The sequence below is a fragment of the Petaurus breviceps genome, unplaced genomic scaffold (genome assembly GCF_028583685.1).
Source record: "Petaurus breviceps papuanus isolate PSGF00001 unplaced genomic scaffold, PetGlider_PUasm1.0 156, whole genome shotgun sequence".
In the NCBI taxonomy this organism is placed as follows: domain Eukaryota; kingdom Metazoa; phylum Chordata; class Mammalia; order Diprotodontia; family Petauridae; genus Petaurus; species Petaurus breviceps.
In genome coordinates this window covers 11,854,299-11,880,665 of record NW_027185720.1, presented here as the reverse complement: position 1 = coordinate 11,880,665, position 26,367 = coordinate 11,854,299, and the positions used below count along the sequence as shown (strand labels likewise).

The window sequence follows — 26,367 nt, the reverse complement described above, 5'->3', positions numbered from 1 at the left end:
GCTGGTGCAGCTCTTGCGGAACTGTGCTTCACTCCCAGCTTAGTGGGATAGACCCTTTCTGTCAGCCTGCCAGGCTGCCTACAGTGGGAGATTTGTTTCTCTCTGTCACTTTGTGGATTCTGCAGATCTAAAATTTGTAAAGAGTCATTTTTTACATGTATTGGAGGTGATTGGAATGGGAGTTCAAGCAAGTTCCTGCTTTTACTCCACCATCTTGGATGTAGGATTAATAGTAGCTGTTATTGACAGATTCCTTCCCTGCTTCCAACCCTGGAAGCATTTTGCCTTTGGGTTTCTTGTAGTACTTATATTTGATGATTAACTGATTAATCTGGACATTAACTAGCTTCAAACTCTGGTTAATATTAACACATACATAGATGTTTGCATGCATCAGTCTTTCAGAGAAGGTGCTTCTTAGGGACCATTAATGGTTTTGGTCACCTGTGTTTAAAAAAAATGCTAAGATTAATAGGTGGGTGGTATACAGTTTTCTTTTATTTTTTAAATTAAAAATTTTTTATACTTTACCATTTTTTGCAAATTCCTTCTCTCCAGCCTCTCCGCCACCCTTTGAGAATGCAACCAATATGATATCAATTACACATGTGAAATCATGCAAAACACATTTCCATATTAGCCAGGTTGCCAAAAAAAGCAAGAAAAATAAAGGAAAAAAGTATGCTTCATTGTGTACTTCATCAATTCCCACTCTGGAGGTAGATAGATAGCATCCTTCATTGTGATTCTTTTGGTGTTTTCTTGGACCGTTGTATTGATCAGAATAGCTAAGTCATTCACAGTTGATCATAGTTCAATTTGCTGTTCCTGGGGACAGTATTCTCCTGGTTCTGCTCACTTTACTCTCCATCGGTTCATATAAGCCTTATCAGGTGTTTTTCAAACCACTCCACTCATCATTTCTTATAGCACAGTAGTATTCCATTGTAGTCATACACCACAACTTGTTCAGCCATTCTCCAATTGATGAGCATCCCCTTTAATGTCCAGTTCTTTGCCATTAAAAAAAGAACATGCAGTTTTCTTTAACTCTTGTTGTGTATTTATCTTTGTGGCAGCAATTTGAAATGGATGTTCCTTGTGGGCTGACTTTTTCTGTCTTTCAAAGCCTCTTTCAAGACCCATGTTTCTAGTTTCATTGAATAGGATATAGAAGTTAATTATGCTTTTATGCTTTTGTTTTCAGTGTGATTTTTTTCCTTTACTTGGTATTTTAGTGCTATTGCTGCCCAGTCATTTCAGTTGTGTACAACTCTATTTGGGGTGTTCTTGATAAAGAGGCTAGAGTGGTTTACCATTTCCTTCTCTAGCTCATTTTACAGATGAGGATATTGAGGCAAAGAGATTTAAGTGATGAGCCCAGAGTTATACAGCTCTTTAAGTGTCTATGGTCAGATGTGAGCTCAGGAAGATGAGTCTTCTTGGCTTCAGGCCAAGTACTTGATCCACTGTATTACCTAGCTGCCTATTTTAATGCTGTACCTACACACACACATACACTCTCTGTCTCTGTCTCTCTCTTTGTCTCTCTGTCTCTGTCTTGTTGATTGATTTTGATTTCATAGACCCATGGAATTAGAATGAATCATAAGAGATTGTCCAGTCCCAGACTCCCCATTTTCAAGCAAGGGCTCTTAAATCAAAGGTTAACTTTTTGTGCGTGCTGGACCCCTTTGGTAGGGAGTCTGTTGAAGCCTATGGACCACTTCTCAGAATCCTGTTTTTTAAATGCATAAAATAAAATATATAGGATCACCAAGGAAATAAATTAAATTGAAATAGTTATTAAAATATTTTTTAAAATCACAAATTCATAGATCTTGGGTAAAGAATCTCAGGGTTTTGTGTCTTTATCAACTCTACAGTTAGAAAGTTCTTTATGTCCAAACAAAATCTTAGACTTCAGTGTTAGAAAGATTTGTGAGTTTTCTTCTACAAGTTCAGGTGGTTGATTGCAGCCCTCATAGGTCTTAGTATTAATTTTGGAAATTTAGGAATTTTAGAAATGCCATGGCTGAAAAATGTGTCCTCCTGTGGTTAGTGTTGTGGTAAGCTCCTTAGTGAGGCTGGTCTTGGGCTGCATGGGTAGGCCTATGTGGCCTCAAGGGCATAGGTTCCTCACCCCTGTACTAGGTAATTGACCCATGCAACTTCAAGCCCCTGCTTAATACCCTTCTCCCTTGGCAGGCGGACCACAGATCTTGTGCAATTTTGACCATGACTCAGAGACCCTAAGGACTAAAGTGGTTTTGCTGGATTTAGTGTATGCTGCTTTCTTATTTTATTTTCCATGAATAGAGAGGATAAATGCTTGGTACAGTTCATTATTTTGGATTTGTGATCTCAAGTGTGTGGACACTCTGATGATAAAAAGTATACCTCACCCATTATCCATTCTGTCTTACTATTTTGTGCTACTTTTGTCTCTGTCTTTATGCAGATTCTATGAGAGTAGGTGGTAGGGGTATCTCCTGATGTGCTGGTGGTCTTTATGTAGGCCTCTTAACATTATATGAGTACTGGTGAAACCCATGGGCTAACTGTCTATTAATCCTCACTTTCCCCCTATGACTGGCTCACTGTTTTACATCCACTCATAGCTATTCAGTGCTATATTTTCTGACACTTCTTGTGCATGACTGTTGGTTGGTAAGGTACTTTGAACTATTCATATTTACCTGTGTCTCTCCATTGCCTTTTGGGGGACCCCAGTTTTGGCTTCTTTGGAGAGGATGGTGTATTGTGGTTCACAGCTGCCATAGAGCATCTCCCAAAGAGGAATCATGTGAAAATAGGTATTTTGTTTAAGGGAAAAGTTTGGGCTTGTGAAAAGCACTGACCAATTTTCTTTTCTTTTTTTTTGTCTTTATTAATTTATTTGTTTACTTTTAGTTTACAAGATTCAGTTCCACAATCCCTTAAGTTTCAAATTTTCTCCCCCTCTTTCTCCTCGCCACCATGGCGACATGCAGTCTAGCACAGGATCTTCAAATACTCTCACAATAGACATTAGTCAGGTTGTAAAGAAGGATTGTAACCGATGGAATGAACAATGGGAAAGAGGAAACAAAACCAAACTAGTAAAAGAGAGAGAGCAGGTGGTTTGTTTCAATCTGCATTCAGACTCTGTTCTTTATGGTTCTTTCTTTGAATGTAGACATCTCCTTCCATCATGAGTCTTATAACCCTGCATTGCTGAGAAGAGCCCAGTCTATCAAAGGTGGTTGTCACACATATGTTGTGTCTGTAACTGTGTACAGATTTTTCCTGGTTCAGCTCTTCTCACTCTGCATCAGTTTGTAGAAGTCTCTCCAGGTAAATATGAAGTCAGTCTGCTCCTCATTTTTCTTTTTTTTTTTTTCTTTTCTTCTTTTTCCTTTTTGGAGGGGGGAATGTAGGGCAATTGGGGTTAAGTGACTTGCTCAAGGTCACATGGCTAGTTTTATGTTAAGTGTCTGAGGCTGGATTTGAACTCAAGTCCTCCTGACTCCAGGGCTGGTGCTCTATTCACTGTGCCACCTAGCCACCCCTGCTCCTCACTTCTTATAGCACGATAGTATTCCATTACATTCATATACCACAGCTTGTTTAGCCATTCCCTAGTTGATGGGCATCTCCTTAATTTCCAATTCTTTGCCACCACAAAAAGAGCTGCTATAAATATTTTTGTACATACAGGTCTTCCTCCTGCTTCTGTGATCTCTTTGGGATACAGCCCCAGAAGTGGTATTGCTGGGTCAAAGGGTATGCAGTTATTTATAGCCCTTTGGGCATAGTTCCACATTGCTCTCCAGAATGGTTGAATCAGTTCACAACTCCACCAGCAATGCATTAGTGTTCCAGTTTTTCCACATCCTCTCCAGCATTTGTCATTTTCCTGTTTTGTCATCTTAGCTAATCTGACTGGTGAGATGTGGTACCTCAGAGTTGTTTCAATTTGCATTTCTCTAATCAATAGTGATTTAGAGCATTTTTTTCATGTGCTTATAAATATCTTTAATTTCTTCCTCTGAGAATTGCCTGTTCATATCCTTTGACCGTTTATCAATTGGGTAATGACTTGTATTCTTATAGATTTGACTCAATTCTCTGTATATTTTAGAAATGAGGCCTTTATCAGAGACACTGGTTGTAAAAATTCTTTCCCAGCTTCCCACTTCCCTCTTAATCTTTTTTTTTTTTTTGCTTTTTGGAGGGCAGTTGGGGTTAAGTGACTTGCCCAATGTCACTTGGCTAGTTTTTGTGTTAAGTGTCTGAGGCTGGATTTGGGTCCTCCTGACTCCATGTCTGGTGCTCTATTCACTGCACTACCTAGTCTCCTTAACTTCCCTCCTAATCTTGATTACATTGGCTTTGTTTGTACAGAAACCTTTCAATTTAATGTAATCAAGACTGTCCATTTTGCATTTTATAATGCTCTCTAACTCTTGTTTCTGACTGATTTTCTAAATGCAGTATAGACCATTTTCTTCTCTTTCACTTGCGGCCCAGCCTGTTGTGCCTCTGCAAGATCTAAGGTGTGCTCTTCCTTAACTCTCTGGGCCACTTACATATAAGTCTGGATGATAGTGTCATTCACTTGTTAGGCTGAGCTTTCCTGAATGATTATGGATGTTTTTAGAAGGCTCTGCAGTAGTCTGGGGCTTGATATAGTTAGTAAAATTTCATTTGTAAATAGGACCATTTGGGAGACTTTACCATGTTTGAGCAGTCTTTCTTCCCTTTGGATTATGCACTGGAAGTCACTGTCAGCAGTCACTTAAGTGCCTGCCTGCCAGGCATTGTGCAGAGGCTTAAGGATTCAGTCCCTACCCTCAAGGGACTTGCATTCCGCTCTGTGACGGTGCTTGAGATTGCTTCCCTGTTTTATATTGAACAGATGCCTCTCTGGCATCTTTGATGGAATCTTGTATGATTTTGGCATAGACATCCGACATGCCTTGTTAGAGGAGGGCTCTTAAGGCTGCATATTGCTCTGCTGAATCTGATGCTTTCTATAGTTATCAGACGTTGGACGTGAGGGTAGCTGGTGATTTCTGCTGCATCTTTCAGTCAGTTGTATGACTGCAAAAGCATGATCAGTTATAGAACATCATTGACAAGAACCTGACTGTTCCTTTCTGCCTCTTACAGCCTGTGTGACTCTGGGCAAGTCTTTTAACCTCTCTTTGCAAAATGGGATAGTTGACCTCTAAAGTCACTGAGATCCTTGCAGCCAAGAACTGTGATCCTTCTCATAGCTATAAGAATATAGATTATATTCATAAGGATTTGGATTGCCTGTTTTGCCCATGATTTTTCTCAGCATTTGATATCATCTTCTCTTTCACTTATCTTGAGAATCATTTCTCCATGCTCTCAGTATTATTACCCCTAGCAGCAGCTGCTTCCAATACTTAGCACAATGCTCAGCACATAGTAAGCATTTAGTAAATGCTGGTTAACTTGATTCTGTGTGTGTGTGTGTGTGTGTGTGTGTGTGTTTGTAGATATAGATAATTCATAGATGTAGTCTTCTCTAGGTATTTTCCCCCCATATTTGTTTTCTCTATTCATAATTTCTACTTTTCATGTTAGCGTATTAGGGTCTGCAATGCTAGAGTTGAAGAGTGGTGTTGCTGTTATTGATAGAGAAAATGGTTGATTATAAACATTTTGAGAGATCTTTTTAATTTTTTATCTGATTGTGGTCCTTCCAATTTCACCCATAAATACTCTGGTTTAATTGGGTCTCTTACCAATCTTTCTAATAACTAGTTTTCCCCTCAGTTGCTTCTTACTGTTTTATGAAGTGTTTCTGCTCATTATAGCCTGTCTTCCATAAAGTTTTACAAACACTTTTATTTTCTAAACCATTGTGCCTTTGTCTGCTATTCTCTGCTTGGCAAGGATGTCATTTTGTTGTGTGTTTGCTGTTGCTAAGTTGGTTTCTAGGCTCTTTTTGGCCACTTTCTTTTGGCAATTAATTTACATAGTTAAATTTGCTTAGGAAATGGTGCTAGCCTGTGACTACATTTGTTCCTTTATCTGTTTCCTATTTTTTACAGTCAATAGCTTATTTAAATAGTTCATGTTGGAGCTCTTTTAGTTGAATGCTGATTTGTCTCATTCATAGTTTTTTAATTTGGTATTTATTTTGATCTTTGCTCTAATAAAAGTCAGTGGTTTGTATAAATGGAATTGCACCTTAGGAGGGAGTTAGGTTCTAAGGTTAGTGTGTAATGTGAAAGTCATAGATACTAAAAATTTTGCACTTTACCAGACCTCTGGAACCACTCATGAAGTAAAGTGTACATGGTTATGTCCTTGGACAATTAAAAGGGAGTTGAGTTCAGAGTCATGAATCTGGAGTGGTAGAGGTACATCCATTGTGGTATCACAGGGCTGGGTTTGCCCTGAGGCAGGGAGGGACCAGCACCTAGGACAATGTCCACAAGCTCATGGTATTTGGGGAGCCTTTTCAGCCCCCTTAAAAACTCTGGAGAAGGTGTCAGTCTTGTCCAGGCTTCCATATGTCCAAAGCAGCTTGTGAAGGTCAGCGTCATCTGACGTGTTAGAATAATGTAGGCCAGAGTCAAGCCAGAAGCAAAACTCCAGGATAAGGACTGGTTCTTAAGGTTCAGTTGATGGGACTAGGGACATAAAGTGGGAACCAACCAAGCTCGGGACTGTACAGAATGCCAGGTTCCCCTTTCTCTTCCACCTTTTGCTTCCTTTGGGGGTTTTAGAGACATCAGGGGTTGGAGTGGGGGGAGGGGTGGGAGCTTGTTCTAACAACTCTGAATGTCATCTAGTTTCTTCTCACTGATGGCTGATGCTGCATTGACTTTGGTCTAAGGCTGCAAGAAATGTGGCTTTGGGAAGACCCACTCTTTGGTGCTGCTGGATGCTTTTGTGTTTGTAAGCCTGTACTTTCATATGTGTGCCTGAAAGTGTCATGTCAGTACAGTATTTGAATTATTTTTTTTCTTTTGCTGAGCACAGAGTTGAATTTAAGTTATAGATGGGTATAATGCAACTATAAAGTACAGAGACAGCTGTTTTGGAGATGAATCTTGTAACTAATTGTTTCCTGTCTGCTAAACTAGTCACTTTAATTTTTTATGTGCTCACTATGTTCAGCACCTCCTAGATTCTTTTTAAAAAGAGTGTTCATGATAAATAGATATTTGTCCCTTAGTTTCTTGATTCTAGGTTGGGCTTTTTTAGCATCTTCATCTTTGCCCATATTCACATCAAAGTCACTGAGGATCAAAGTATCTATTGATTGAATTTGTAAGGGTCTCATTAAGTTTATTCCCCTCATTCTTTGCAATAAATGTTGAGGCATAAGTAAATGAGATTAGGTTAGCTTGATAGCTTGATAGGATTGGTTGTCTTTTCATTTGAGATCCTCATGAGCCCTGTGATATGAAGTATGTGATAAATATTAAACATGCTGTGATTTTTTTTGATAAAATGACCAAGTGTCTCATAAAACAATGTATGATTAAAGAAGTGCTAACTCCTCCTTCATGTCTCCAAGGACAAAGAGCCACATCCACAGAATAGTGAACTGCATTAAGTTGTGTGAATCAGATGAGATAATGTACATGTGGTGTTTGTAAACGTCAGGCCCTGTGGACACAATTCATCATGACATCAGAGTTGATCTTGGATTCTTAAAAATGGAGCTGATAGACCACAGACCCAGGCAGCTCTCTTGTCAAGCTGGAAAGACTTGGAGTCCCATCCTCATGGTGCTATGGGTATTGTCTGCTGGTTGGTAACTGGCCTGCCTAGGGTTGCATAGGCTTATCACCAGAGGGTTGGGAGGGCCACAGCATCTAATGAAATAGCTTCCTGATGCATTGGAGTTGGGGTGGGGAGAGCTTGTGATGGGCTTTACTACTAGATGTCCCCATCCTGTTCAACATGGGAAATGTTGAATGAACTGTCATTATTATTAATGAGGTAACAATCTTTGAGTCTCTGGTGGGCTTGCACCAGATCAGTGGAGTGCCTCGTTGTTATAGGAATGTAAATTTTAAAAATCTTCTTTGCCCCTAGGTTAAGTGCACCTGGAGCCTGTGATGGGAGGCTTGTTTTCCAGGAATACCCACACCTTGGTGCTTTGTGATTGGGCAGTGGGTCAAGAGGGTTGTTGCATTCTCTGATCCAGGAGAATGCTATATAATCCTTGATGTGAGACTTTGTTTTGGGGCTCACTTTGAGAAGTGTTGTGTGATTTGACCAGATGAGACTCTGGGCAGCCATTGAGAGCCCCCTGGCTTTGAAAAACCCAGATGTTGATGCTTCCCTCTCTGGTAACTGTGATTTGGTATGAATGTAATGGTTGGACAGTTGGAGGCCTGTCTGCTTGAAATGTTTCTGTCTGTGTACTCTGAAGTTCGGGGTGCTGACCTTTTCCCCCTGAACTAGGTAAATGATATATTTGATTGATTAAAAGCAAGATTGTTTTGTTTTTAATTTTTTAAATTTTAAAATTTTTTGCTTTTTGGAGGGCAGTTGGGGTTAAGTGACTTGCCCAAGGTCACACGGCTAGTTTTTTTGTGTTAAGTGTCTGAGGGCGGATCTGAACCCAGGTCCTCCTGACTCCAGGGCTGGTGCTTAAAGCAAGATTGTTAACCCATTTTGAGTTGCTTTCCTTTAGAAAAGCAGATCTAAGAATCTTTGTTGGCAGCCACCCTGGGGACGCTGGGGTGCTTGCTGCTACACTTGTACAGGCTGGCTTTTGACTTTTAGAGACATCTCAGTCAAAGATTGTGCCAAGTGAGAGAATTGACTGTAAACTGAGTGATCACATTCTTTTATCATCAAATGGATTTAAAAACCTAGGATTTCCCCTGAATTTGCTCACATAAGAAAATAAGCACAGTAGAACCTTTCACTCCAGCTGTGTGGAAGTGCCCACATCAATTCTGATTGACTCTCATTGTTGCTGATCCACTCTCATTGTGGTCTCTGAAATGAGTTTGGGGGTGAAATGTGAGGAACAAAGCTTTCCTCACCAACAGTTGTCCCTATTCCAGGAAGCATGTTCTTTTGACTCTTGTGTTTACAATGAGGTTCCAGATTGGATAAGTTCCCTCCCTTTTCTCTTAAGTCTACCAGGCCACCCAAGTCTGTAGGCACTAGTGACTTTTTCTGCTCATGTTCACAGTAAGGCGTTCTGGTGCCCAATGGAGGATTTCAAGGTCAAGGCTCTGAATCTCACTTTAACATTTATACAGTCAGACATTTTACTTTTTAAAGGAGATGGTTCTGGGCTTGGTTCTTACTTTTCCTTCTAACATTACATGGTATGTAGCTCTCCAGCCCTCCAGAACATGCTGTGAGTCTAGAGGTGGTGGTGTTTGCAGTATAGAAGGACAGTTGGGCTGTATGGGGGTATTTAGGGAGGGCTAGAACCTCTGTTGGCAGGGCTTGCCAAGCCCCTTTTCAGGGCTGCTTACCCTCCTTTGGTGTCCACCTTTCACCTGTAGCTCCAAGAAGCTGTAGCATGGGCAGCAGCCACACCCCAGTTAAACTATCTCAGCAGATGGGCTAAACTAGGTTGAGAGTAACCTACAGGCCTTGAACCCACTGGGGAGGACCTGAGCACGTGAAGACTTCTGCCAGCTGAATGGGAAGATGAGAACAAGTAGTTCCAACTGTCATGAGGGCGGCAGAAGCAGGGGCTGTGGAGCCCTCCAAGCTTGGTCAGATATTGGAGATGCCAAGGTCTTCCACTGCATCCTGGTTACCACCTATCATCTTGACTTTTGTCTTACCTCAGATGCCTCTGGAAGAGAGAGTGAGGCTGACCACTTTGTGCAGCTCTGCCTCACTTAAGTCTAATTAACAAGCAGGTCAAGATATGACCCCATGATATCATTGGTCCTATTTGAAAATGAAGGAGCAACACAGCAAGAAAGACAACGGATCACTTCCCTGTGCAGTCTCCCATTTATCTCATTGAACACTCTTCAAGATCCAAGGATTCAGAAAGGAATATGTTGGTTCTGCACAGATAACATGGCCCAAGTTATAGGTAGCTCTGTACTTCTTTGCCCTTAGCAGTTCAGGTGTGAGATGCTGTGTCCTCATGAAGCCTCCTGGCGAAAAACACCTGCCCAACTGGAGGAACTGGGAGAGAGCTTGGCAAGTGATCCTGGTTACCCCATCTGTGCCCCTGTTAAGAGAAGCTGGTCCAGGTGCTACTGCCTGTCTGAAGTGTGCTGCCAGAGGCTCTGTTTATCAGCACAGACACTGAGGCCCTGTGCTGGTGGTGTGTCCTAGGAAACAGAAGGTTAAAGGTGACTTCTGAGGACTGGGAACATTAGCTGCTGCCGTTTCTTCACAGGGTGTTGGCTGAGTGCATGCATGCTCAAAACATGAGAAGCAATTTTCTGAAAATTAAATATAAACATAAAGTGGGAAGGGTACGTGATCATCCCATTTCTACTGCCAAAAAGGGGCAGGAATTAGGGAAATAGCAAGATATGAGATACCAGGGGCGGCCAGGTAGCACAGCAAGTAAGAGCACCGGCCCCAGAGACGGGATGACCTGGGGATCGAATCCGGGCTTAGACACTTAGCACTCACCTAGAAAAACCTGACCGTGTAACCTTGAGCAAGTTACTTAACCCCGATTGCTTAAAAAAAAAAAGATATGAGATGCCAGAGATGTAGATCTCAGAAGCAGAATTTTTCATCTTATCTGTGTATCTATATCTATTCTGTATGTGTGATATATGTGTCTATGTGCATATATACATGCACAATGCTATATTTATATATTTATATGTGCATAGATGCTGGTGTATATGTAACATAAATACACAAATACTATCTTCTTAACCCTCAGTATCCTTAGCAAGAACATCCTGACTTCTGAGGACTGGGAACATTAGCTGCTGCCGTTTCTTCACAGGGTGTTGGCTGAGTGCATGCATGCTCAAAACATGAGAAGCAATTTTCTGAAAATTAAAAAAGAATGTATTAGATGAGAGGAGAACCTTGGTCTGCTCTGGTCACAGATCTGCATAGATGCATCTTTCTGCAGTAGGAATAGAAGTCATGAGCATTTTGAGAGTCATTCTTCCTTAAAGCTGGAAGGGATTCAGTTAGTTTTAGAAGAAGATGCAGTTAGTTTTATCGATGAGAAGATTGGCACCCAGAGAAGGGAGGTGACCTACCCAAGACCCAGTGGGAAGTTTGTGATAGAGTCATGATTAGACCTGAGAGCTTCTGACTTTGAATCTATTGTTCCTCCCACTCCCTGGTGTGACTTTTTTTTCTTTAACTGTAGAGCCATAGGCTAGAGGAGGTCTAGAAAGGCAATCTAGGATGATAATGGAAATTGTTTCAGACAGGTGGGAATTTTACCTATTTTTAATGATCTGCAAAAGAAGATATTTCTAGTGTTTAACCCTTCTTACTGGCTGCCAGAAAGTTCTCCTTTATAGCTAGGCTTCACCTTGTACACTGTGGTTTAAATTCTTTTTATTCCTTTTTCCCCCAGAATTTATTTATTTTTAGTTTTCAGCTTTCCTTTGCACAAGATTTTGAGTTACAAATTTTCTCCCCATCTCTCCCCTACCCCCACCCCAAGATGGCCAGCATACTGATTACCCCTTCCCCCAGTCTTCCCTTTCTTCTATCCCTCCCAATCCTTTCCCCTTACTGTCTTGCCTAACTGACTATATATCTGATTTCCCAGTTGTATATAAAAACATTTTTTTAACATTTGTTTTTAAAACTTTGAGTTCCAGATTCTCTCCCTTCCTCCCTCATCATGTACCCCCACTGGGAAGTTAAGCAATTCAATATAGGTTATACCTGTGTAGGTAGTTATGCAAAACATTTCCATAGTAGTTATATTGTGAAAGACTAACTATATTTCCCTCCATCTTATCCCACCCTCCCATTTATTATGTTTTCTCCTTTGACCTTGTCCCTTTTCAAAACTGTTTGCTTCTGACTACCCTCTCCCCCAATCTGCCCTCCCTTCTATCATTCACACCCTCTTCCCCCTTATCCCCTTCTCCCTTACTTTCCTGTAGGGTAAGATACCCACTTGAGTGTATATGTTATTCTCTCCTTAAGCTAAGTCCAATGAGAGTAAGATTGACTCATTCCCTTTCACTTCACTGCTCTTCCCCTCCATTGTAACAGCTTTCTCTTACCTCTTTTATGTGAGATAATTTACCCTATTCTATCTCTCCCTTTTTTCTTCTCCCAATAAATTCCTCTCTCACTTCTTAATTTTATTTTTTAGATGTCATCCCTTAATATTCAACTCATCCTGTGCCCTCTTTCTGTGTAAACACTATACATGTATATATATACATGTATACTATGTATACATACACACATTATATATACACACGCACACATATACCCTCTTATACATACATATCTATGTATGTGTTCTTCCAACTATCTTCATACTGAGAAAAGCTTCTGAGTTATAATGAGTTATAATTATTGTTTTTCCACGTATCGTGTTTCCCCGATAATAAGACCTATCCCGAGACCTATCCCGAAAATAAGCCCTCCCCTTACTGTGTAAGATTCCTCTAAAATAAGCCCTCCCCTGAAAATAAGCCCTATTGAGATTGCTACTGCAGTGAAGGTGATCCCCTGCGCTACATGCTACATTACGGTACCCTCTGTATGCACCGCGCCCCCCGCCCCGTGAAATGCACACCGCGCTCCGAGATGCATCCAATCAGAGCTGCAGCAGTGAGCGCGTCATCCTGTTCTTCCCCAGTGATTTGCTTGCTGGCGCCATTGAGAGCAGTGCCGCGGAGGAGAGCTGAGGCAGGACAACATAAGCCCTCCCCTGAAAATAAGCCCTCTGGTGTTTTTCTTTCAAAAAAAAAAATAATGACAGTGTCTTATTATTGGGGAAACATGGTAGGAATGTAAATAGTTCAACTTTAATAAGTTCCTTATGATTTCTTTTTCCTGTTTACCTTCTCATGCTTCCCTTGCTTCTTGTGTTTGAAAGTAAAATTTTCTGTTCAGCTCTGGTCTTTTCATCAAGAATGTGTGAAAGTTCTCTATTTCATTGAAAGCCCATATTTTCCCCTGAAGTATTATACTCGGTTTTGTTGGGTAGGTGATTCTTGGTTTTAATCCAAGCTCCTTTGACCTCCAGAATATTACATTCCAAGCCATTCAATCCTTTAATGTAGAAGCTGCTGGATCTTGTGTTATCATGATTGTGTTTCCACAATATTCAAATTGTTTCTTCCTGACTGCTTGTAATATTTTCCCCTTGATCTGGGAACTCTGGAATTTAGTTGTAATATTCTTAGGAGTTTTCTTTTTGGGATCTTTTTAAAGAGGTGATTGGTGAATTCTTTCAGTTTCTATTTTACTCTTTGGTTCACAGTTTTCCTTGGTAATTTCATGAAAGATGATGTCTAGCCTCTTTTTTTGATCATGGCCTTCAGGTAGTCCAATAATTTTAAAATTATCTCTCCTGGATCTATTTTTCAGATCAGTGATTTTTCCAATTAAGTATTTCACATGTTCTTCTATTTTTTTTTTATTATTTTGTATCTGTTTTATATTATCTTGATCTCTCATAAAGTCATTAGCTTCCATTTGCTCCAGTCTAATTTTGAGGGAATTAATCTCTTCAGTGAGCTTTTGAAGTTCCTTTTCCATCTGTCCAATTCTGCTTTTTAAGGTGTTCTTCTCCTCATTGGTTTTTTTTTTTTTGCCTCTTTTGCCATTTGAGTTAGTCTATTTTTTAAGGTGTTATTTTCTTCAGTATTTTTTTGGGTCTCCTTTTAGCAGGCTGTTGACTCGTTTTTCATGATTTTCTTGCATCACTCTTATTTCTCTTCCCAATTTTTTCTCTACTTCTCTTACTTGATTTTCAAAATTCTCCTTGAGCTCTTCATGGCCTGTGACCAGTTTATATTTTTCTTGGAGGCTTTTGATGCAGGAGTTTTGACTTTGTTGTCTTCTTCTGGGTCTAGGTTTTGATCTTCTTGTCACTAAAGAATGAATCTATAGTCTCATTTCTTTTCCTCTGTTTGCTCATTTTCCCAGCCAGTTACCTGACCTTTGAGCTCTTTGCCATGGTAGAACTCTGCTTCCAGAGTGGAGAGTGTGATGTCCCAAATTGCTGGGATTTTGTGCTGTAGTTGTCAGAGCTTCTTCTAGGCACCTGCCTTAGACTGTGAAGAGGATGCCCTCTCCACAGCTGCCACAAGCTGTGCCGTGCCAGTGCTCCTCACCCCAGGACAGCCGCCCAAGACTGAGACCTAGATCCAAGCGTGCGTCAGCACCAGCAGAGAAACCAGTTGTTTCCTGCAACTGCCCTCTGATCAGCTGCTTGGTCTCCCCACTGTCTGTGGGCCTGGAGCTCTGGAAGCACCAGCCCAGCTGCTGCAGCCCCTGTGGCCTGGGGGCAGGGTCTGCTCTTCTCCTACCCAGGTCCAACAGAGTCCCCCTGCTGCCCCCCTTTTACTTTCTTTGGTGTTTATGGGTTGAGAAGTCTGGAAACCACCACACATGCCAGTGATTCAGCCCCCTGAGATCTGCTCCTCCTGGTCTATGCCAGCATGGCCCATGTGGCACTGCGTTCCGATCCCAGCCTGGTGCACTAGACCTTTCCGTCCTCCTGCCAGGCTGTCTTCAGTGGGAGGTTGGTTTCACTCTGTCATCTTGTGGGTTCTGTAGCTCTAGAATTTGTTTAGAGTCATTTTTTACAGGTGCTGGAGGTAATTGGGGCTTGAGCTCAGGTAGGTTCCTGCTTTACTCTGACATCTTGGCTGCACCTCCCATTGAGTTTATTTTCTGCTTAGGGGTGACTCCTGAATGCCTATGGGTGAACTGGACTTTTGGTCTTGGGCAGCTCTTTTTCGTTTGTGTGCACTGGGCAGATGCAGTCAAAGCTCATGGTTGGATTTATTCACAGAGAAATCTATATAATTCATCTGCTGAGCAGAGCCTTTTCCTTTACATAAGGGACAAATGTCATCTTGTATGAAGGCACTTTGGCTTCTCACAGCATTTAGCTTTTTCTTCTCCTTTTAACAGCTGATTTCACTTCAGAAACTGCTTTCTTCTGATTGGAATCTGAGTCTTGTGTTGTAGTGCTATATGGGTACAGGATGATCTTGGTGTTCAGTGATCATACTAAGTGCTCAATGCCGGCCTTCATTAGGCTGCTTGTAAGTAGGAACACAGAATAGCAATACCTGGGCTCTTCAGTGGGACTCAGAATGCTCTCTGGATGGAAATCTTCACCTTCACCATGTTGTGAGGTAGAGGGAAGTATTTTTAAAATTGTGTAGAACCTTTCAGTTTATCACCTCCTATTTGAGATGCTTGTGACTTGTAAGGAGAGAATTCCTCCTTGGAGCTGAAATGTTCTGTGCTTTGAATGCATTCAAAGGCAGATTGTTCTGGAAAGTTTGAACCCAGTTAGGTCAGATGTTTCTGAGTTATGGGAGAGTGTCTAAAATAAACTTTTTTCCAGCTAAAAATAATTTTGCTCACAAGTTACCAAAAATGGCTGATTAGAAATGCTTTTGGATGGCATGTCTAAATCCACACCATAAGCCCAAAGGCTCATGAAAAAGAGGTTGGAAAAAACCTGAGGCATGATTGATTGTGTCTGGGTGGAAACTGTACGGAATTCTGATTCCTCAAATTACCTCATGAAATGAAGGCTAGCGGGGGGAACCATGTATTGGTTGCAGTAGGACCCAGGAGATTGCTCTGAAACACCTCCATGCTCTTGGCCCATGGTGCAGATGGGCCAGGCACCAGGGGATGATGCTGGAAATAAGAAAAAAAGGGGTACTCACTTCATTTGATCTCTTTTGATAGTTACCTGCACAGGTTTGTTATTTAAAACAAATTGTTTCAGTTATATTTTATCGATCAATGTTTGTCAACTCTTTTTTTTTTTTTTTACTTTTTTTTTGTATTTATTTAGTATTTAATTTTTCCCTGTTACATATAAAAAGTTTTTTAACATTTGTCTTTAAAAGTTTTAGTTCCAAATTGTCTCCCTTTCTTCCTCCCCACCCCCACTCATTGAGAAGGCAAACAATTCCATATAGGTTATATATGTGTAGTCATGCAAAACATCCATAATAGTCATGTTGTCAAAGAAAACAGGCCAAAAAAAAACCCTAAAAAAAATAAAGTGAAAAAAACAGACAAACCAAAAGTTGCTTCAATTTGTATTCAGACCCCATCAGTTCTTTTGGGGATAGATAGCATTTTTCATCCTAAATCATTCAGAGTTCTCATGGATCATTATTGTTAACTCTTGAGGGCAGACTTTTTACCTTTAGATGTTATCCATTGAAGTTCCATTGATTGTGGTTTGGTAATGGAACGGTGCTGAATTTCAAGTCCGAGGACCTGACTTTGAATCCTGACTCTGTCTTTTCAGTCCTCATTCTCCTTGTGTTCTGTGCAGCCTCTCACACTGTTTATCATTCTCTTCTTGATATTTTTGTCTCTGCTGGTTCTCTGACTGCTCCTTTTCTTGTCTCCTTTGCTGGATCCTTCTCCAGACCATGCCCTACAACTGTAGGTGGGGCATGGCTCTGTCCTGAGCCCTCTTTTCTTATTCCTCTATACTGCTTCATTTAGTGATCTCATTAGCTCTCATCGATCAAGTTACCATCTATGCCAGTGATTCTCAGATCTCCCTATTCTGCCTGAACCTCTTTGCCAGCCTCCAGTCTTGAATCTCCGGCTGCCTTTCACATGTGGCAAATTGGATGTCCATTAGACCTCTTAAACTCAGTGTGTCCAAAACAGAACTCATTATCTTTCTCTCTAAGTTCCCCTGCCCCACCCCCAACCTGCCCTGTTACTATGGGGGACAGCACCATCCTCTCAGTCCCTCAGACTCACAACCTTGGAGTCCTTCTCGATTCCCCACTGTCTCATGCAGGCCATATCAAATCTGTTGCCAAGGCCTGTTGATTTCACCTTTGTACCATCTCTCCACTGTGACCACCATGGTGTCAGCCCTTCCCACCTCATGCCTGGACTGTTGCAATAGCTGTCGGGGGGTCTGCCTGCCTCAGGACTCTAATCTGCCCTGCAGTCAGCCACCAAAGTGATTTTCCTAAAATGCTGTCTGACCATGTCAATCCCCCCCCCTCCCCACATTAAGCTCCAGTGCTCCATTTGCCTCCAAGAGCAAATACAAAATGCTTTGTTTGGCATTTAAAGCCGTTAGTCACCTGCCCTCTCCTACCTTTCTAGTCTTCTTACATTTCACTCCCCTCATGTACTCTCAAATTCAATGACACGAAATAGCTCATGGCTCTGGGCATTTTCCCTGGCTGTCCTCCATGCCTAGAATGCTCTCCCTCCTCAGTTCTGAATACTGGCCTCCTTGGCTTCCTTCAAGTCCCATTTAAAATTTCCCCTCCTATTGGAAGCCTTCCTGACCCTTCTTAATTCCAGTACCTTCTTTTTGTTAATTATTTTTTATTATATATTTGTTTGCATAATAGCTCCCTTAACCTTTCTAGCCCTTAGTTTTCTCCTCTATAAAATGAGAATACTTATTACCGACTACCTTCTAGTATGAGGATGAACAAATGGGTGTAATATGTATCATAAATTCTATAAATGTCAATTATCAGTGACTAAACTAAAGGCAGTAATTTTTATTTTCTGTACATTCTCTTGTTACTATAACATTCTATAAATTTCTCTTTCAGTTCTAAAAGCTCAGAATACTTTTATTACACAAGTTGTATGAAAGAAGTCTTAGTCCTTTTTTGTGCCTCTCACATTGTTCTGCACACAGTGGGCACTCTGTTAAGGTTTCAGTTGACATCCCAATGAAGTAGGCAAATGTGGGTGGGAATAGTAGCTTCACTTTACAGACTGAGAAACGGAGAAATTGGTTGATTTATCCAGTGTTGCACTTCTTGTAAGAGAGATGAAGCAGAATGCAGTTAGTGCTGTGCCTCTAAGAGAAAGAACTATCCTTTTACATATGGGTCACATGAACCCTTGATGTTTCCCTCCTCTGCTGTTTAAATGGAGTGTATGTGAGATCCTTGAGAGTAGGGATTATTTCTTTGTATTTGTATCCCCAGCATCTGTCACAGTGCCTTGCACATAGTAGGCACTCAGGTGCTTTTTTATTGATTGTAATGCACCTATTGGATCTGCTATTCTAAATGTGCTTTGTTCTGTCTGTTCATTTTTGAAAATAGAATGGAGTGAAGGGGAAGAAGGACCCTTACATTTGTAGGAAATGGGCCTTCACATTCCATCTTTCTCAGAAGGGGAATTGAGTAGGGTCGTGTTACATTGTTCTGAGGTGCCAATTTGGAAACAAGTACAGAAAAGGGAGGTCCCAGAGAAATTGAAAGGAAGGCAATAGAAGAGGGTGGTGAGGGAGAGACAGAGGGGGTTGTCGACGAATGGAGACAGACACACCCACACACACACCCACGAGGAGATCTGCCAAAGTGTGAAAGATGAAAGATGTCTTTTTAGGGGCCATTGCTCTTGCACTTGTTTTTTTAAAAAGGAAATTTAGTATTCTGCAAAAACTGAATCATCCACAAACGAAGAAAAGCAAAACTCAGGTTGGCAGTCTGACTCACGCTGAGCACACACGTGTAACATTTATGGTTAAGTGCTGGGAGCTCCGTGTACAAAAGTGCTTTGACTTTCAAGTGGGGGATTGATTGTCTTGTGAGGTGTACAGTGTTAGCATCCTAGAGCCCTCATTTGGGCATTTCCTGCTTTGGGATATTGCAATGTGTAAGATGACCGTTGTATCCATGTACCATACCGAAAGGCAACCCCAGATTCTTTCAGTGAGGCTTTTCTTTTTCACATAAAATCTGGCTGCTGGAAATCTGCCCTTTGGGTGTGGAATGGGAAGCTAAGACACACTGTCCCTGCCTCTCTCTGGGCTACTGGCTTTCAAGTTTGTAGACGTTTGATAGCTGCCGCTAAACTGTGTGCACGCCGTTCTCAGAAATGCTTAAACCAAAGGGCTCCAAGTATGACGGTTATTTAAGACATCAAATTGGTGGGGGGTGTGCAATTTCTTTCAATGGACTTCACCATAGCTTTTAGACCTCATTTTGATTTTTGGTGCTTGTACTGCCCTCACTCTCCTTGAGGCAGCTTTTTATATTCATCCTGTGACTTGACTGTTGGACTTTGAGTTGTAAACTCTGACCTTGCACTGAAGGTGGTCACATTTCCAGCCACCCCCCTCCATCCTCTCCACCTGGGGGTCTCCCAGGGCAGGTCTGAAGCTCTCTCATCTGCTGGTTTGTGTGTGGTGCCCTTGAAAAACAGAAGATGAGACTTATTAAAATCATTGCTGGTTACCATGGCAGCTGCCGTCACTGTGGGCTAATAGGGAAGGCAATTCTTGCTGGGTATCAGGAGCAGATAGTGAAGGGGGGGAGAAAGGGCAGGTGGCTGCTGTTGATCAGCTAGGTGACTGTGGTAGGGGCCAGGAAGAAGAGGCCAGGATGTGCTCTTCTGCTAAGGTTTGGCCAAGAGCTTTCTGTTTTCCTTTTCTCCTCCTCCCTTTCCCCCTCCCCCAAGTATAGCACCTTGCACGTGGTAGGAGCTCCATAGATGATTGTTGAATCCAATTCCTCTCTTCTTCTCATTTATCTTAGAGTCTGTTTTTCCATGTGAACATTTCAGTTAAAAGTAAGTAAAAAGATAGTTGAGTGCCTGTTCTGTTCAGAAAATGGTTAGGATTTTGAGTTCTTGGAACCAAAACCTGGGACTGGGAGGGTGGCCTGGGCAGATGGCAGTCTGAAGATTGTCCAGACTCTGTAGGAGAATAGCCACCAGGAGGGGCTCCTGTGGTCTCAGGCAGTGCATGAAACCATGTCTTGGGGTGGGGAGGGTGTGTTTATGTTCTTCAGTGGAGGAAAGGGCTTGAACAGGAAATCTGGGATTCTGGGAGCATTGAAGAAATACTTAGGTATAAGATGTAAGGTGGGTCGGCTAATACAAAGAAGTGTCTATAAGGAAGCTTAAGACAGTTGTGCAGATGAGACATAAACATAGTGAACAGTTAAATAACAAGATTTACATACTTTAAATATTTTAAATTATTAGTCCAAGATACTAGAAAAGATCTTGTGGTAGTCCGTTGATCCTCCAGATGCTTATTCCTGGTTGCCTTTTATGGATTTGTCGTATCTCTAGTTCATCTAGGGCTGCTTTGGAAATGATTTCTGTGAATACCTAGGTATGGTGCATATAATAGTGGTGGTAGCTGCAGTAGTAGTATTAGTAATAGTCTTACATAACACTTCTATAGTGTTGGTAGGGTATCTTGCATCTGTGATCTTAATTAATACTTTACAACAAGCCTGCAAGTTAGGTGCTATTAGTATCCTCATTTTGAAGATTGCTGAGTGGTTTGCCCAGGGTCACTTTGAACTTGGGTCTTTTTGATTCCAGATCCAGCACTCAGTCCACTGTGCAGTCTAGGTGCCTGATGGGAAATCAACAAACATTTTTGTGGAGTGGAAAGGTTAATCATAGGAAAATTGAAATGAGAAAGTTGGCCTTTGTGGAGATAGATTTGGAGTCCAATAACCTTAATTTAAATCCCAACTCTGTAATTTATATGTTTGTGTGACTTCAGAGAGAGTCCTCTCTGAACTTCAGTTTACTGATCAGTAAAATGCAGGGAGGGTTGAAGTTCAAGTACATGCTTTCTAAAGGTCCTTTCAGTTTAAAATCTTATAAATCTAGAAAGTGGTTTAAACAAATATGTTCACATTCTGTTACAGCCTCTGGGGTGTCCAGAGTTGTTAGTGATGGGGCTGCATGATGTCAGGAGAGCTTATGTAGCTTTTAGTTTGCTTCAGACCTTCTCCCAACCTTTGCTGGTAAAGATACTAGTTCTCCTTTCCTCATTAAAGCTTCCCCCATCAGTTGAAGACTGCTTTTATGCTTTTGAATACCTGGAGTGACCAGGAAGAAACTAGACTGACTGAGGACCTAACAAAGAATGAATTTCATCTGAGCTCTAAAGCAGAGAGGAAGTGTGAATCCATATTGGTCCTAGCTGGAAGACCAGCTAAGATAATTAGAGCCTATTACATCAAAATTATTATGACCCAGAAGTTACTAAAATCCCTCTTTTCTTCTTTAGTGTAATGCTGGTCCATTGATCTCACATCTCCTTCAGGCTAGATCTTAACTTATTGGGATACATACACACATATGTATACACATATATGTATATAGTAATAGAGTAGTTTTGTGGGTGCCATTTGGAAGGGGATAGGTTTCCTAAGGGAAGTGGCATTTGATTTTAGCTTTTAAGGAAGCTTGGGGATGGGATCTCTGAGCTGAGAGTAAGGATGTGGGACATTCTAGGCCTGGGCGACAACCTGGCCAAAGGCATAGAAGTAGGAGATGGAAGGTTTTAATGTACAACAGCACAGCAGGCAGGCCAATTTTCATCTCCTTTAAAGGTATTTTGTCCCTGTAGCAGCTTCATAACTCTTTGCAGCTCCATTTGGAACACATCTGCTCAGTTTTGGGGGTCCTAATTAATTGTGGACATTACAGTAATTATAGACAATGTGAGTGATAACTCTTTGGGATCTTTAGTTTTTATGTAGTGGTTCCACTTTGTTCTGTTGAGAAACTTTGTCTTTGATGTAGAGCAAGAGAAGAGACGTCCTGACAAAGGGAGACCAAAAACCAGTTTTCCAATGAGACAAAAATGGGATCTTGTGTGACGAAACATGAATTCATCATCTTTTTCCTCTATCCCAGTTTCAGTTGATTTCATAACAGCTGTTTCCAGCTGCCTTTTGGCATCTGCCCAGCTCCCAGGGAATGGTTGTAGTGACTCACATGCCTGGCTTGGTTTCCTCGATACTCTGAATCTGGCTTCTCCAAATTAGCTTGGGGAAGGCAGCAGAAGATTGCACAGGAGTGGGCTTCCTTAGGATCATCATTTTGCTAAAATAGTTTTGGCCTTGTTTTAGCTAATCCTTTATTTGGGAAGTGATTCTAGAGAAAAGTAGTATTGCTGGGGGATGGGATAAGATGGATAGGATGAGATCAGTAGGTAAGGAGAGGGGCAGGAGAGAGATGGGAGTTCTGTGGTGATTAGAGAAAGTGTTTCCTTTACTAAGCTAAATGCCTTAAAACTCTGCCTGGTTCCATTTTCCTTAAGCCCTCTATACACACTTAGCTCTTTCCCTCTCCAGTAGATGAAGTGCTGTTTGCTGTTGGACAGGTGGAGGTACAAAGGCTTCTAGTTAGGACAGATGCTACACTGTTCTTTCCACCCACTCTTGTTCCTCACCTTGATGACATTTTGTGGGAAGAGTGAACTTTTCGGTCTCCCAGGACTTAGTTACCTTTTTCTGACTGGAATGGGAATGGGAAATCAGATTTAAACATGCATTGGAATGAACTTTGTATACCATAAAGAGAATACTAGGCTTCTCGTAAGATGCCTTTTGGGATTTGGGAAAGTCTTCACTTTTACTTCCTTGGTGTCTAGACCATGAAGTTGCCAGGGACCACTTTTTCCTGGCCATCACTTTCTTTCTCACTATGCATCCAACTGTGACCTATTTTCTGTATTCCTAGTTTAAGAGCCAGCCCACTTGTATGCCATTGATGGTGGTGATGGGGCAGGTGGGGTGGGGGTGTTTGGTGTTCAGCCAAAGCCTTTCAGCTTGATCTAGGTCAGGGTTGGGGAACCTGCAACCTCGAGGCCATGTATGGCTTCTCAGGTGCAGCTCTTTGAATCCAGACTTCCCATAACAAATCCCCTTCATAGAAGGATTTGTTCCGTAAAACTTGGACTCAGTCAAAAGGCTGTACCCAAGGACCTAGAAGCCACATGTGGCCTTAAGTTTGAAGGTTCCCTAGCCCTGATCTAGATGTTGGGTGGACCCCCCATGCTATAGTGAACATTCTTATTCTTTTCTTAGGTACTTCAACTCCTGCCTAGAATTGAGAATGATCCATTTGGCTAATGTGATCATAGCTTAAATAAGATATGAGAGGTTTCTGCTCTGTCTTTGTGAAAGAGTTTAGGCACTATCTTTGGCATAGATTTTTGATGTGTATTCTGGGCCTTTGATGAGCTACTCTGTAGTATAATGGAGAGAAGTTAGAAGACTTTGGTTTAAGAGACACATTTACTAGCTGGCTAAGTGTGAACAGATTACTTAAACTCTTTGAACTTCTTTTTTCCTCCTCTGTATGTTGTATCCTTATAATAGATTGTGAAGGGAAGTGGTATGGTACAATATAGCAAGTGCTGACTTTGGATCAGAGGCTCCTAGTTCAAATCCCACCTTTGATGCTTACTGCTGGTGTGACCTTGGACAAGTCATTTAACTTTCTTGGGCCTCAGTTTCCTCATCTATAGCAGTAAGGAGATTGGGCTAGTTGGTTTCTGAGGTTCTTTCCAGCTCTAGGATCATGTAAAGCACAATATAAACTTGAATTGGTGTTATTGAATGTCACTAGTGAAGTGAAGACAAGGATTGGATACTATAGGATAGCAGTAGTCATAGTACCAATAGTTGACATTTATAAAACATTTTGAAGTTAACAAAATACACACATTAACTTATTTAAGTTTCATTACCTTCTCCTCTTTTTACAGATGATAGGCTAAGTGATACGAGTTCCTCCTCTAGATGGAGGCTGTGTCCCTCAGATGAGATCTCTTGAAGAAATAGAATGTCCTACATTTTACAATAAATGTTCAAGGTACTTTAGAACCGTGCTTTAACCCTCATTCTGTTTCTGAGGGGAATGGAAGATAGTATATATTTTCTGCTTTACCAATTAGGAAACAAAGAAACTCATATTCAGCAAATATTTGTTGAATGTTTATTATGTATGTTACAGTGTGATTTTAAAAAGTTAGTAAATTATAAAAATGAAAAAGACACGATCCTGGTTTTCTCAGATGTTACCGTCCCATGAGACAGCTCTGACATACATGTGAGTAACTGCACTGCCCGAAGTGTGGAAGTTGGGGGTCTCCAGCAGGAGGGGCTGATGTCCCATATCACAATTGACTTGAGTCCTCTACCTGAAAAGCCACTGTAAAGTTGCTGAGGAGTTCCCCATCCACATCTAGGCTAGACCCAGAGTGAGGGCTCTAAAGCCAAGGCTTCTTAGCCTGGAGTTTATGAACCTATTTTCAAGAAAGATTTGGATCACTTTCCCCCTACCCAACACCCCAAAACAGCGATCCCACTGAATATCCCATCTCCCAATCTGCTCTCTCCCATATCTTCCCCCATCCCCCCTCCTACTTTCCAGTAGGGCATGGTAGATCTCTATGCCCCAGTGCCTGTATATCTTATTTCCCAGTTACATGTAAAATAATAATAATAATATATTTTTAAACATTTGATTTTAAACCTTTGAATTCTAGGTTCTTTCCCTTCCTCCCTCCTCACTCACCCTTACTGGGAAGATAAGCAATTCAATATAGGTTGTACATGTGTAGCTGTGCAAAACGTTTCTATAGTGGATATATTGTGATAGACTGACTGTATTTCCCTACATCCTATCCCACCCCCCACTTGTTCTATTCTCTACTTTGATCCTGTCCCTTTTCAAAAGTGGGTGCTTCCAGCTTCCCTCCCCCCTAGCCTGCTCTTCCTTCCATCATCTCCCCTCTCATTCCCTTCCCCCCTACTCTCCTGTAAGGTGAGATACCCTATTTAGTGTGTATGTCATTCCCTCCCTAAGCCAAATTCAACGAGAATAAGGTTGACTCATTACCTTTTGCCTTCCTGTTCTTCCCCTCCATTGTAACAGTTTTCTCTTGCCTCTTCTAAATGAGAGAATTTACCCCATTCTGTCTCTCCCCATCTCCTCTCATTATATTCCTCTCTCACCTCTTAATTTCACCTGTTAAGTATCATCCCTTCTTATTCAGTTGGTCCTGTGCCCTCTGTCTATGCATACCTGTACATATATACACACACTCACATATGTATTCATACGCCTATATACCCTCCTATGTAGACATATACGTATGTATTCATACATATATTTACATACACACATGCATATATATAATATATACACACATACATTTGTATTCCCTTCAAATATTCTCATACTGAGAAAAGTTTCATAAGTTACAATTTTTGTTTTTCCATGTAGGAATGTAAATAGTTCAACATTGATAGTTCCTTATGATTTCTTTTCCCTGTTAACCTTCTCATGCTTCTCTTGCTTCTTGTGTCAATGTCAGATTTTCTATTCAACTCTGGTTTTTTCATCATGAATGCTTGAAAATCCTCTATTCCATTGAATGACCATATTTTCCCCTGAAACATGATACTCAGTTTTTCTGGGTAGACGATTCTTGGTTTTAATCCCAGCTCCTTTGACCTCTGGAATATCCTATTCCAAGCCCTTCGATCCCTTAGTGTAGAAGCTGCCAGATCCTGTGTTATCCTGATTGTGTTTCTACAATATTCAACTTGTTTCTTCTTTGCTGCTTGTAATATTCTGGGAACTCTGGAACCTGGCTATAATATTCCTAGGAGTTTTCTTTTTGGGATCTTTTTCAGGAGGTGATTGGAGGATTCTTTCAACCTCTGTTTTACCCTCTGGTTCTAAAACATCAGGGCAGTTTTCCTTGAGAATTTCTTGAATGATGACTTCTAGGTTCTTCTTTTGATCATGGCTTTCAGGTAGTCCAATAATTTTTAAATTATCTCTCCTGAATCTATTTTCCAGGTCAGTGGTTTTTCCAATGAGATGTTTCACATTTCCTTCTGTTTTTTCATTTGTTTGGATCTGTTTAAGAGTATCTTGATTTCTCATAAAGTCACTAGCTTGCATTTGCTCCAATCTAATTCTGAAGGAATAATTTTCTTCATTGAGCTTTTGAGATTCTTTTTCCATCTGGAAAATTCGACTTTTTAAGGCATTCTTCTCCTCATTGGCTTTTTGAGCCTCTTTTGCCATTTGAGTTAGTCTATTTTTTAAGGTGTTATTTTCTTCAGTCAAGTTGTTGACTCTCATTTCATAATTTTCTTGTATCATTCTCATTTTTTTTCCCCAATTTTTCCTCCACTACTCTTTGGTTTTCAAAATCCTTCTTAAGCTCCTCTATAGTGTGTGAGCAGCTTATTCTTTTGATGGAAACTTTTGGTGCAGGAGTTCTGACTTCACTGTCTTCCTCCTGTTCCATGCACCAATCCTTTTTGTCCCCAAAAAAGGAATCCAAAGTTGGACTGCTATGCTTGCCTTGCCTCCTTTGCTTGCTCATGTTGCCACTCAAATACTTGACTTTTGAGCTTTTTGCCACAGCAGGACTCTGCTACCAGAGAGGGGAGCTTT

General features: G+C 41.1%; 1 protein-coding gene across 9 annotated transcripts in view; it reads left to right on the top strand.

The window, feature by feature from the left end:
• RBFOX2 (RNA binding fox-1 homolog 2) overlaps positions 1–26,367 on the top strand; it is a 331,281-nt gene that overhangs the window by 17,969 nt on the left and 286,945 nt on the right. The window lies entirely within an intron of this gene.